The sequence below is a fragment of the Pristiophorus japonicus genome, chromosome 1 (genome assembly GCF_044704955.1).
Source record: "Pristiophorus japonicus isolate sPriJap1 chromosome 1, sPriJap1.hap1, whole genome shotgun sequence".
NCBI lineage: Eukaryota > Metazoa > Chordata > Chondrichthyes > Pristiophoridae > Pristiophorus > Pristiophorus japonicus.
This window is the reverse complement of record NC_091977.1, coordinates 508118063-508130722: the sequence shown is the minus strand read 5'-3', so window position 1 is coordinate 508130722 and position 12660 is coordinate 508118063.

Here is a 12660-nt window from a genome sequence, read left to right as displayed (position 1 = left end):
ATATAAAATTATGAGGGGACATGGCAGGGTAGATACAGAGAGAATGTTTCCCCTTGTAGGGAAATCTAGAATTAGGGGCCAAAGTTTCAGAATAAGCAGTCTCCCATTTGAAACGGAAATGAGGAGGAATTTCTTCTCTCAGAAGGTTGTGAATCTTTGGAATTCTCTACCCCAGAGAGCTGTGGAGGCTGGGTCATTGAATATATTTAAGGTGGAGATGGACAGATTTTTGAATGATGAGAGTCAAGGGTTATGGGGAGTGGGCAGGGAAGTGGAGTTGAGGCCAAGATCCGATCAGCCATGATCTTATTAAATGTCGCAGCAGACTCGAGGCGCCAAATGACCTACTCCTGCTCCTATTTCTTATGTTAGCCACTCTTTTCCTTGTTATGTACCTGTGGAAACTCTTACCAACTGTTTTTATATTTTGTGCTAGTTTACTTTCATAATCTATCTTCCCTCTCCATTATTTTTTAGTCATTCTTTGCTGGCTTTGAAAAGTTTCCTAATCCTCTGGCCTCCCACTTGTCTCGGCCACATTGTATGTCCTTGTTTTCAATTTGATATCATCCCTTATTTCCTTAGTTAACCACAGATGGTTATCCCTTCTCACAGTCTTTCCTTCTCATTGGGATATATTTTTGTTGAGAGTTATGAAATATCTCCTCAAATGTCTGCCACTGCTCATCAACCATCCCACACTTTAATCTATTTTCCCACTTCACTTTAGGCAACTCCGCCTTCATACCTCTGTAGTCTCCTTTATTTAAGCTTAGGACACTGGTTTGAGATCCAACTTTCTCACCCTCCAACTGAGTTTGAAATTCAACCGTGTTATGGTCACTCACTCATTCCTAGAGGATCCTTTACTCGGAGATCGTTTATGTAATTCAACTTTGAAGTGGTTTTAGGAGCATTCCTGCTACCCGCCAGTTAATTTATGTTTTAATTGTAGCAAAAGCCAAGCAAATAGAGGAGCTGTCTCGGAGCGTAGCCTGTTTCAATTCACTCCTATATTACTGCACTATTCAAATTACCGTGCAAAATGAGAAACTAGGGGCAACTCCAGGCTTGTGCTAATAAACTAAATCACACATCAATTATATACTCAACTCACTGATGCTCAGGAAGATGGGTATCAGGGCACTGCCCACTAATATAATCTTCAGAAGCAATTCTTTTACGTGTAAATTCATTTTTTAAAATGCTTCATTTAACCCCACAGAGAAATCAATATAAAACGAACTGCCGCCTTGTCAACTGCAAAATAGTCAGCTTGGGTAAAGGTATGTGTAATGGTCTATTATCGGAGCAAATCTGGTATGTGGAGCACAACAAATGTGTTAATGTACTTAGCCCTTTCCCAGACATGCAGACATGCAATTACAAGAAAATTGCACATGTTTCTTTGTATTTATCAAAGTGGGAATGGGAGCCTCAAATTGTGGAACATTTTAATATTGACTGTATCCTCAATGGGTTGTTGTGCTTTAACTTCAACTCTGTTGTTCTGCAGCTAGCTCACTTCCACTCCCATTCCACAGTCTCATGCTCTGCCATCCCCAGTCTTCAACCTTTAAGAGCATAAGAAATAGGAGCAGGAGGCCGCCATATGGCCCCTCGAGCCTGCTCCGCCATTCAATATCATAGCTGATCATCGTCCTCAACTCCACTTTCCTGCCCGATCTCATTTCCCTTAATTCCCCTAGACTCCCAAAATAAATTTCTCTCAGTCTTGAATATATTCAGAGACTCAGCATCCACAGCCCTCTGGGGCAGAGAATTCCAAAGATACACAACCCTCTGAGTGAAGAAATTCCTCCTCATCTCTGTCTTAAATGGCCAACCCCTTATCGTGAGACTGTGCCCCTAGTTCTAGACACTCCAGGTAGGGCAACAACTTCTCAGCATCTACCCTGTCAATCCCCTTCAGAATCTTATATGTTTCAATGAGGTCGCCTCTCATTCTTCTAAACTCCGGAGAGTGTAGGCCCATTCTATACAATCTCTCATCATAAGACAACCCCCTCATTCCTTCCAGCCCAGCTTTTGATTCCTGCTTCCTCCCAGACCCAAAGTGATACTCTGGTAATCAACATCTTTCGAAGGGGTTCGAGGATTAGGTTGCTGTCCCAGAGAAGGGTTTTTATCTTCACACCCAGAGAGGGAGGGGAGAAGTGAGTGAGAGAGAAAGAACGAGAGAGAGACTAAGGATCATTTCTGTAGCTACCAGATGGTTAGGAGCCTCAGGTCCAGTTTCAGGTTGCTGTGGGAAGTGAAAGGAAGTGTGAGAGACATAGAGGAGGGAGAAAGAGGGAGAAAGAAACACAAATACAGAAAATACAAGAGAAGCATTCAGAGTAAGAAATGTACAGAAAGAAAGGTAGAAAGAACTTGCAAATTATGTAACGCCTTTCATGACTTCAGGTTGTCCTAAAGCACTTTTCAGCTAATAACGTCCTTTTTGCAGTGTAGCTACTGTTGTACTGTAGGGAAACACAGCCTTCAAGTTGAGCACAGCAAGGTTCCATAAACAGCAATGAGATAATGACCAGATAATCAGTTTTTGTGATGTTGGTTAAGAGATAAATGTTGGCCATGCCACCACAAGAACTCCTCTGCTCTACTTCGAATGGAGAGGGAAATCTGGCCCAAGTTCTCCTCACAAGCTGGAAGCTGATTTGAAAGAATGGAGAAGAAGTGAGTATCCGTGCTGAGATTTTACAGTTCAAGGGCAAAACTGATTAGATACTAGAAGTACGCAAATCCCTGCTTGGGTTTCCTTGTGGGAATTGAGGTTTAACATAACGTGAATTTTTGTCAAAATGAAATGCTCAGCCTGTCAGGAAGTGTTACATTAAAGCTTTCTTTTCAGATTCTCCTGATTGCTTCGTGATCTCAATGCACCACATGGTGTATCAGTGAGTTGCACAGAGCTCCTGTCCCTCGATGTACACCTCGTTTGTGACCACAACCACATGATTCTGCAAGTGAATGCCCGGTACCCTGGCAGCACCCACGACTCGTTCATACTGCGCCAGAGCGGTGCGCCACACCTCTTCACTGGTCCCAATGAACATTGCGGCTGGCTCCTGGGTGACAAGGGCTACGCATTAAGCACTTGGCTCATGACTCCTCTGCACAACCCAAGAGCTGATGGGCAGGTCGTGTACAATGAGAGCCTGACGGCCACCAGGATCATCATCGAACACTATCGGCATTCGGAAACAGAGGTTCCGTTGCCTGGACCACTTAGTGGGTGTGCTGCAGTACTCGCCTGAGCGTGTCTCCAGATGTGTGGTGGTGTGCTGCATGCTCCACAATCTGGCCATCATGAGGGTCGAGCCATTGGAGGACGATGCAGCAGAGGCGCCTGTGGAGGAGAGGGGAGGAGCAGGATGCGGGTGACCCTGCAAGGGAGCACAAAGCCGTCTCATTGCTTCCCATTTCACATAACTGAATGTCCAGTTGAGCCTGCATCTGGCCATGTCCAGGGCCAACCTGTGAGTCCTCTCACTCATAATTCCCGCATACTGAAATGAGAGGCCTGATCACAAATTCCAAAACACTAAAGAAAGATTTATTAAAACCCAAACAATGGGTCTCCAAAAAACTCACATAATCCATTATCACCCTTGTCCAACTCCTTATTACCCCTCTTACGCAGACCTATCCTTACACTATGCCGCAGTGTCTCCCCTGTGGCTGCATCAGGGCTTTGGGGAGGCTGCTGTGTGTCTGTAGAGGAATCTGCTGATGTCCTTTTCGGACGCCCTCGACCAGCTCTGGCCCAGGAAGGGCCGGCTGCAGACTGGCCGCATCCTCCTGTGCGCCTTCAGTCGGAAGTGGCTGGGGGTGAAGCCCTGGTTGGCAGCAATTGCAGAGTGGCAGGTCTCGGCTCAGGGCTGCTGTGAACCAGAGAGCCCATATCAGTCTCCTGGTCCGAGAAGCTAGTGCCACTCCCCCGGGGCAGCACCCCACCTTCCCCACCAAGCTGCTGGAGCACAGGTCAGCGGGGTGTGGTGGCACCGTTAGGCCCCCGGCAGACCGTTGTGGACCCAGTCGCAATGGCAGCAGTCAGGTGTCGCCTAGCCTCCAGCTGAGACTGCGTGACAGCAGCCACACTCTGGAAGGCGAAAGCAGTCAGACGCTCTGTGCCCCGTTGCCCAGAGTGCATGAGAGCGTTCTGAGCTTCCAGAGCAGCGGCCGCCTTGTGCAAAGAAAGGTCAAGGAACTCGAGACACAGCTACAGAACCTGCCCTTTAAGAAGGCGGAGCAGCTGCATCGTTAGCATGATGATTAGCATCAAATGGAGAGGAGGGGAATTTCACCGTGTACACTCCCTCCGCAGGCACACCACTGAAAGCAGCCCTTACCGCCGAGAATGAATACTCCGCTCCATTTCGGGCACGATCAAGGGCAATTTCTATCATATTAACACCGCATCTATATCGGCGGTAACGGACAGTCAAATGAATTCCGTGCGCCCCGTTTCGGGCAGGGGACAAGTTCGGCCCCTATGAGTTAAAGATTGATCTCCTGGACATTGTTGCGAGCTAGTCAAGGGACATGGGAGAAAAAAAATTGCTTCACAGTCTGACTGGTGCGACGGTGCGTTCAGCGTGCCGATGCTGCGAGTGCGACTGATGGCGATGCTACCATACAGTCAGTGCTGGCTCACTTTACCATAGCAACCAAGCATAACTCTGCTTCATGAGCAATACCAGCATTTTGTACTAATCCAATTTGCAATGGAGAATCTCGGTGCTGGCCCTTGACAACATAGTGGTTCCGAAGGTAATGTGAAAAGGAACATGTGATATTGTACTTACAATGACAACCGGTGTTGGGAGGACCCCGAGTACAAAAATTCAATGAAAAAAGTTGGTGACTTCACGGCTGTCATGTATCTCACACTACTGTACATAACTCTATCTTACCATGCTATACATGACTGACTAGATATGACCTGTAACCACAAGCTTACCTTATCAGGGGTGCACTTGCAGGAGACACTGCATACCTGTCCTACACAGGTATATAAAGGCAGGTCTCAGGCTAGTGTGGCATTAGAGAGCTGTGTAATAAAGGTGCATGTCCTGAGTGACCTTGACTTCAGCATGTGCCTCGTGAGAGTCTGTACTGCAGGGACAGGACTTTACAGTGGCAACGAGTTACGGGATTACAGAATCCACAGAATGGCGACCAACGGCTCAGATGAAAAATACAATGCTGGAGATAATTGGGAGGACTTTATAGAAAGGCTCCAGCAAAGCTTTGTAACCAAAGACAGGTTAGGCGATGATAAGGCAGACAAGAGAAGAGCCCATCTCTTGACCAGCTGTGGCTCGAAAACATATGCCTTAATGAAGGACCTGCTGGCACCTGAGAAACCAGCAAGCAAGTCATTTGAAGAGTTGAGCACACTGGTGAGAGACCACCTGAAGCCAGCGAGCAGCCTACACATGGCCAGACACAGGTTCAACAGCTACAGACGCTGTGTGGGCCAGAGCATACCCGACTTCGTGGCGGAACTTCTGTAGTTGGCTAGCTTATGTGAGTTCTCCAATGAACTAAGGAGAGAAGTACTGAGAGACTTTTTTTATTGAAGGAATAGGCCATGCAGGCATATTCCGAAAGCCCAGAGAGACCAAGAACTTGACCCTAGAGGCAGCAGCACTGGTTGCACAGATATTCTTGACAGGAGAAGATGAAACGAGGTTGATCTACACTGTGGGTACGACAACTAACGAAACATCGAAACAAGTGGTTCACAGCGTGAAACAAGCCGCTACCCCCACACACAGACAAAGACAGGAGAGCAGGCCCTCAACAGCAGGCGTGGCACCAGAAGCCATCAAGGACCACATGAACGGCCGTTCACACCTCATCAACCCACAATGTGAGCAATCAACTACAAACTGAGAGAAGCTCAAGAGAGATCAGCCAGACGCAGCTCATCCTTCGGAAACAATGGAAGCGGTCTGTGCTGGAGATGTGGTGGAAGGCACTCATCAAGGGGGTGTCGATTTCAGCATGCTGTTTGCAGAAACTGCAACTATACAGGGCATCTGGCCCGCATGTGCAGAAAAACGGCAGCTCGGCTGGTATACGAATCGGAAGGGTCGGAAAACGGACCAGAAGACGGTGGGGACAGTAACCGGGACACCGAGGTACAGCGGGTCAATATGATCAATGGCCATTGCTCTTACAACAAGACGCCTCCAATAATGATGAGGGTCCTACTCAACGGGATACCCGTCAACATGGAGCTGGATACGGGAGCGAGTCAATCTCTCATGAGCGCTCAATAATTTGAACAGCTGTGGCCGCACAAAAGAGACAGACCAAAGCTCACAAGGGTCAACACCAAATAAGGACCTATACCAAAGACATCGTCCCAGTCTTTGGCAGCGCCATGCTCTCAGTCACACAAAGGGACAGTGAACCGACTTCCCCTGTGGATTGTCACCGGAGATCTCCCAGCACTGCTGGGGAGAAGCTGGCTGGCAAAACTAAACTGGAAATGGGATGATGTTCACGCCATGTCGTCAGAGGAATGGACCTTCTGCTCAACAGTTCTAAGTCAATTTGACCATCTCTTTCAGCCAGGTGTGGGCACCTTCAACGGGGCTAAAGTCAAAATCTACATCACACAGGATGCTAGACCGGTCCATTACAAGGCTAGAGCTGTGCCCTATGTGATGAGGGAAAAGATTGAACATGAACTGGACAGGCTTCTGCGGGAAGGCATTATCTCACCCGTGGAATTTAGCGATGGGGCAAGTCCCATCGTCCCAGTCATGAAGCCTGATGGATCCACACGAATCTGTGGGGACTACAAATCTACCATAAGCAGAGTCTCCCTACAGGACCAATACTCGCTGCCCAGAGCGGAGGACTTATTTGCCACATTGGTTGTAGGAAAACTTCTCAAAACTAGATCTCACATCTGCATAGATGACGCAAGAATTGACCGATGAGTCTGAGCTACTCACCACCATCAACACACATCGAGGCCTTTTCATGTACAATCGATGCCCATTTGGCATTCGGTCGGCAGCTGTTATATTCCAGCGCAACATGGAGAGTCTGCTCAAGTCCATCCCGGGACGGTTGTATTTCAAGACAACATACTCATCACGGGCAGGGACACCGACTCCCATCTCCGCAATTTGGAGGAAGTACTAAAGCGGTTGGATCGGGTAGGCCTAAGAGTTAAGAAATCCACCTCGCGCCCGAGGTTGAATTTTTGGGCAGAAGGAATCCGCCCAACGGAGTCCAAAACCGAAGCAATTCGTCTGGCAACCAGGCCCCGGAATGTCTCAGAACTGCGCGCCTTTCTCGGGCTACTCAATTACTTTGGGAACTTTATGCAGAACTTAAACACGCTGCTGGAGCCTCTCCACGTGTTACTCAGAAAGAGGTGCAATTGGTTTGGGGGGATGCCCAGGAACACGCCTTCAATAAGGCACGCAACCTTCTGTGTTCCAACAGTGTTCTGGCTCTTTGATCCAGGTAAAAAGCTAGTTCTCACATGTGATGCATCAGCGTACGGGGTAGGCTGCGTTTTACAAAATGTCAATAGTGCGGGTAAATTACAACCCATAGCTTATGCTTCCAGGTCACTTTCGCGGGCGGAGCGCGGATATGGAATGGTGGAGAAGGAGGCGCTCACGTGTGTGTATGGTGTCAAAAAGATGCACCAATATCTTTTCGGAGCCAAGTTTGCATTAGAAACCGACCACAAGCCCCTCACGTCCCTACTATCAGAGAGCAAGGCAATCAAAGCCAACGCCTCGGCGCGCATTCAGCGGTGGGCACTCATGGTGTAATCGTAAGACGCCAGCATAAGGCACAGACAACTGTGCCGACGCTCTTAGCAGGCTACCCCTGGCGACCACGGAAGGGTCTGACGAACAGGACTGTGAGATAGTCATGGCAATCAATGCCTTTGAGTCCACAGGTTCACCCATGACGGCTCGCCAAATCAGAGCCTGGACAACCAGCGACCCCACGTTATCCCTAGTAAAACGATGTGTCTTAACCAGTGACTGGGCAGAGGCTCGCGAGGCCTGCCCCGAGGAGATCAAACCTTTCTATAGGCGCATGCATGAGCTGTCACTACAGGCAAACTGCCTGATGTGGGGCAGCCGAGTAGTCATGCCTCTGCGCGGCAGAGAGGCATTTGTCCGGGAGCTTCACCGCGAGCACCCGGGAATCGTTCTCATGAAGGCCATAGCCAGATCCCACGTCTGGTGGCCTGGCATTGATGTGAACTTGGAGCTCTGCATCCGACGGTGCACCTTTTGTGCCCAACTCAGTAATGCCCCCAGGGAGGCCCCCCTGAGCCCCTGGCCCACCAAACCGTGGTTGCGGGTGCACGTAGACTATGCGGGCCCATTCATGGGCAAAATGTTCCTCATAGTTGAGGATGTATTTTCAAAGTGGATCGAATGCACCATTTTAAACTCAAGCACCACCTCCACTGTGGAGAGCCTTGGAACCATGTTCGCAATGCATGGCATTCCTGACACATTGGTCAGTGATAATGGCCCGTGCTTCACCAGCGCAGAATTCCAAGATTTTATGAGTGACCACGGCATAAATCACATTAGGACGGCACCGTTCAAGCCAGCCTCCAATGGCCAGGCAGAGCGAGCAATGCAGATCATTAAACAAGGCATGCTCAAAATCCAAGGTCCCACACTGCAGGGCCGCCTGTCGCGACTGCTGCTGGCATACAGATCTCGTCCGCATTCATTGACTGGAGTTCCCCCCGCACAACTACTGATGAAAAGGACCTTAAAGACAAGGCTCTCATTAATCCTCCCAGACATGCAAAAAATCGTTGAGACAAAGCGCCGTAAGCTAACTGAGTACCATGACCGAAATTCGAGGGGGAGATGGAATGAGATAGGGGACAATGTGTTTGTGCTAAACTATGGCAAGGGTCCCAAATGGCTTGCTGGAACTGTAACAGGCAAGGAAGAAAACAGGCTACTGGTAGTACAAATGGAGAATGGCCAATCCTAATGTAACGCCTCTGTTTAAAAAAGGAGACAGACAAAAGGCAGGTAACTATAGGCCGGTTAGTTTAACATCTGTCGTGGGGAAAATGCTTGAAACTATCATTAAGGAAGAAATAGCGGGACATCTAGATAGGAATAGTGCAATCAAGCAGACGCAGCATGGATTAATGAAGGGGAAATCATGTTTAACTAATTTACTGGAATTCTTTGTGGATATAACGAGCATGGTGGATAGAGGTGTACCGATGGATGTGGTGTATTTAGATTTACAAAAGGCATTCGATAAGGTGCCACACAAAAGGTTACTGCAGAAGATAGAGGTACGCGGAGTCAGAGGAAATGTATTAGCATGGATAGAGAATTGGCTGGCGAACAGAAAGCAGAGAGTCGGGATAAATGGGTCCTTTTCGGGTTGGAAATCGGTGGTTAGTGGTGTGCCACAGGGATCGGTGCTGGGACCACAACTGTTTACCATATATATAGATAACCTGGAAGAGGGAACAGAGTGTAGTGTAACAAAATTTGCAGATGACACAAAGATTAGTGGGAAAGCGGCTTGTGTAGAGGACACAGAGTGACTGCAGAGATTTGGATAGGTTAAGCGAATGGGCTAAGGTTTGGCAGATGGAATACAATGTCGGGTCATCACTTGGGGAAAAAAAACAGTAAAAGGGAATATTATTTGAATGGGAAGAAATTACAACATGCTGAGGTGCAGAGGGACCTGGGGGTTCTTGTGTGTTGAATCCCAAAAAGTTAGTTTGCAGGTGCAGCAGGTAATCAGGAAGGCGAATGGAATGTTGGCCTTCATTGTGACAGGGATGGAGTACAAAAGCAGGGAGGTCCTGCTGTAACTGTATAGGGTATTGGTAAGGCCGCACCTGGAGTACTGCGTGCAGTTTTGGTCACCTTACTTAAGGAAGGATATACTGGCTTTGGAGGGGGTACAGAGACGATTCACGCGGCTGATTCCGGAGATGAGGGGGTTACCTTATGATGATAGATTGAGTAGACTGGGTCTTTACTCGTTGGAGTTCAGAAGGATGAGGGGTGATCTTATAGAAACATTTAAAATCATGAAAGGGATAGACAAGATAGAGGCAGAGAGGTTGTTTCCACTGGTCGGGGAGACTAGAACTAGGGGGCACAGCCTCAAAATATGGGGGAGCCAATTTAAAACCGAGTTGAGAAGGAATTTCTTCTCCCAGAGGGCTGTGAATCTGTGGAATTCACTGCCCATGGAAGCAGTTGAGGCTAGCTCATTGAATGTATTCAAGTCACAGATAGATAGATTTTTAACCAATAAGGGAATTAAGGGTTACGGGAAGCGGGCGGGTAAGTGGAGCTGAGTCCACGGCCAGATCAGCCATGATCTTGTTGAATGGCGGAGCAGGCTCGAGGGGCTAGATGGCCTACTCATGTTCCTAATTCTTATGTTCTTATGTTCTAATCCTGCCAGAGACATGTAGACCAAGTCAAAAGTAGATTTACCAACAACACTGCTGAACCAGAAGCAGACTCCAATGTGGAACTCACACCACACCTGGTGGACAGAGAGGGAACAACCTGAGGAAAGGGCAATCCCAGCTGACAGCACAGGCGAGACACCTACAATCATACTGAGCGAAACAGACAGCCCAGGCGAGATACCAGCAATCACACCGAAAGAAAAACAGGCACCAAGACAAACAACTGAACCACAACTCAGACACTCCACGCGAGAGTGTAGACCACCTGAGACTGATGACTTTGGGGGAGGGTGATGTCATGTATCTCACACTACTGTACATAACTGTATCTTACCCATGCTATACATGACTGTAACTAGATATGACCTGTAACCACAAGGTTACCTTACCACCAGGGGCACTTGCAGGAGACACTGCATACCTATTCCACACAGGTATGTAAAGGCATGTCTCAGGCAAGTGTGGCATTCGAGAGCTGTGTAAGGTGCAGGTCCTGAGTGACCTTGACTTCATTCAGCATGTGCCTCGTGTGAGTCTGTACTGTAGGGACAAGACTTTACAATGGCTGTATTCATTTTATGCCAGCAGCAGATATTGAGACATTTACCATGGCCATGATTCATGACTTAAGTTATTTCAGTCAAGATTGTGGTAACAAATTGCTTCTAAACTTTCTTCTGAATTCTGGAATTGCAAAAAAAAGTCTTATTTATGCACAAAAGTAATCAGCATTGCGAAGAATGTTTTGGCTGTGAAATTGCAGGAAGTTTTAGTTGGTGAACTTGAATTACTTTGTTTCCAATTGGAACAGACCTCGGTTTTCCCTGTAATCAGTGGTTAATTTTCAAGGTTATTAAATACAGCTTATTTGATTTTTCCCATGATAACAATAAGACAAGTGATACCATTGCTACATGCCTGTCGAACATTATCGAAGAGAATGGCCTTAGTATCAACTGCGTTTTGCCCTTTGTAGCTGATAACATCTTTGTCAATTTTGGCAAACAAAGCTCAGTTTACCAGCAGCTAAAGCGAGTGAACAACAGGAGGATTCATGGCTGGATTGAAGTGCCATGTAATTCATAACTGTGTTAAAAACGGCATGACAGCTTAGAGTTTTGACACGGTGTGTCTTCCTCCACTAAAAGGACAGAAACGTGCAGTTCATTTTTCAACTTTATAGAAATTGAGCATAAAGAATGTCTGCTTCATGTGCCTGTAATACTAGCCTGCATTAAAGACAGATTTCATTTCAGAGAGGAGAAGAAAATGCAAGGTGGGAAGCAATCGGTGAGAATGATCAGAAGTCTCTTTTTCTTTGTTACATTTACTTCATGCACCTGTTGGGAATATTTGATGAGGCTGTCAATAAACTAGAATGCAACAATGCCATCTGCATCGTGCAAGACTGTATCCTGGAAGGTCTTAGTTCTAAACTAGAGTAGGAAAGAGGACAATAGCTCAGGCTATTTTGCCCAATGTCTCTGTCAAAGAGGAGGAAACTTGAAGCAGATAAGGGATTGTCAAGATGCATTGCATGCCTTGAGAAATGGTCTCATTTCAAGACAGCTGTTCAAACAAATGTCAGTCCTCACAATAGAAAATGAAATGAATGCTCGAATGTTGAGATACTGAAGGTCTTTGCATTGAGATTAATTTTGACATGCTATATGACAAATACTTCATTTTACAGCAAATGAGAAATCATTTCAAAGAAGCAAAAAATCGTTCAAAGATCAGTGGAAGTTTTCAAACCAACAACACAAAGTGAAAACAGTCACATTTCAAACTTATACCTTTCAAGCTTTAAATCCCAGTGTCAAATGCAGACCACAAAAGGATTTTCAGCTTAATGACACAATGTCAGAGCAAAGAAAGAAACCAGTTATGTGAATGTCGTCATCAGGCCTGCAAGAAGAACGCATTTAACTTAACGTAAGCCGACAGTTAAAGAATTAACAGGCTATACTGTAAAGGCAGTTTTGTAAATTGACCAGCCTCATATGAACTTTTAAAAACAAGCTTTCAGCAGGAACGAAATACAGCTGGAGGTTACTCAGACAGAGACACAGACATGATTGATTGACTTTCATCATCATAGGTAGTCCCCCGGAATCGAGGAAGACTTGCTTCCACTCTTAGAATGAGACCTTAGGTGG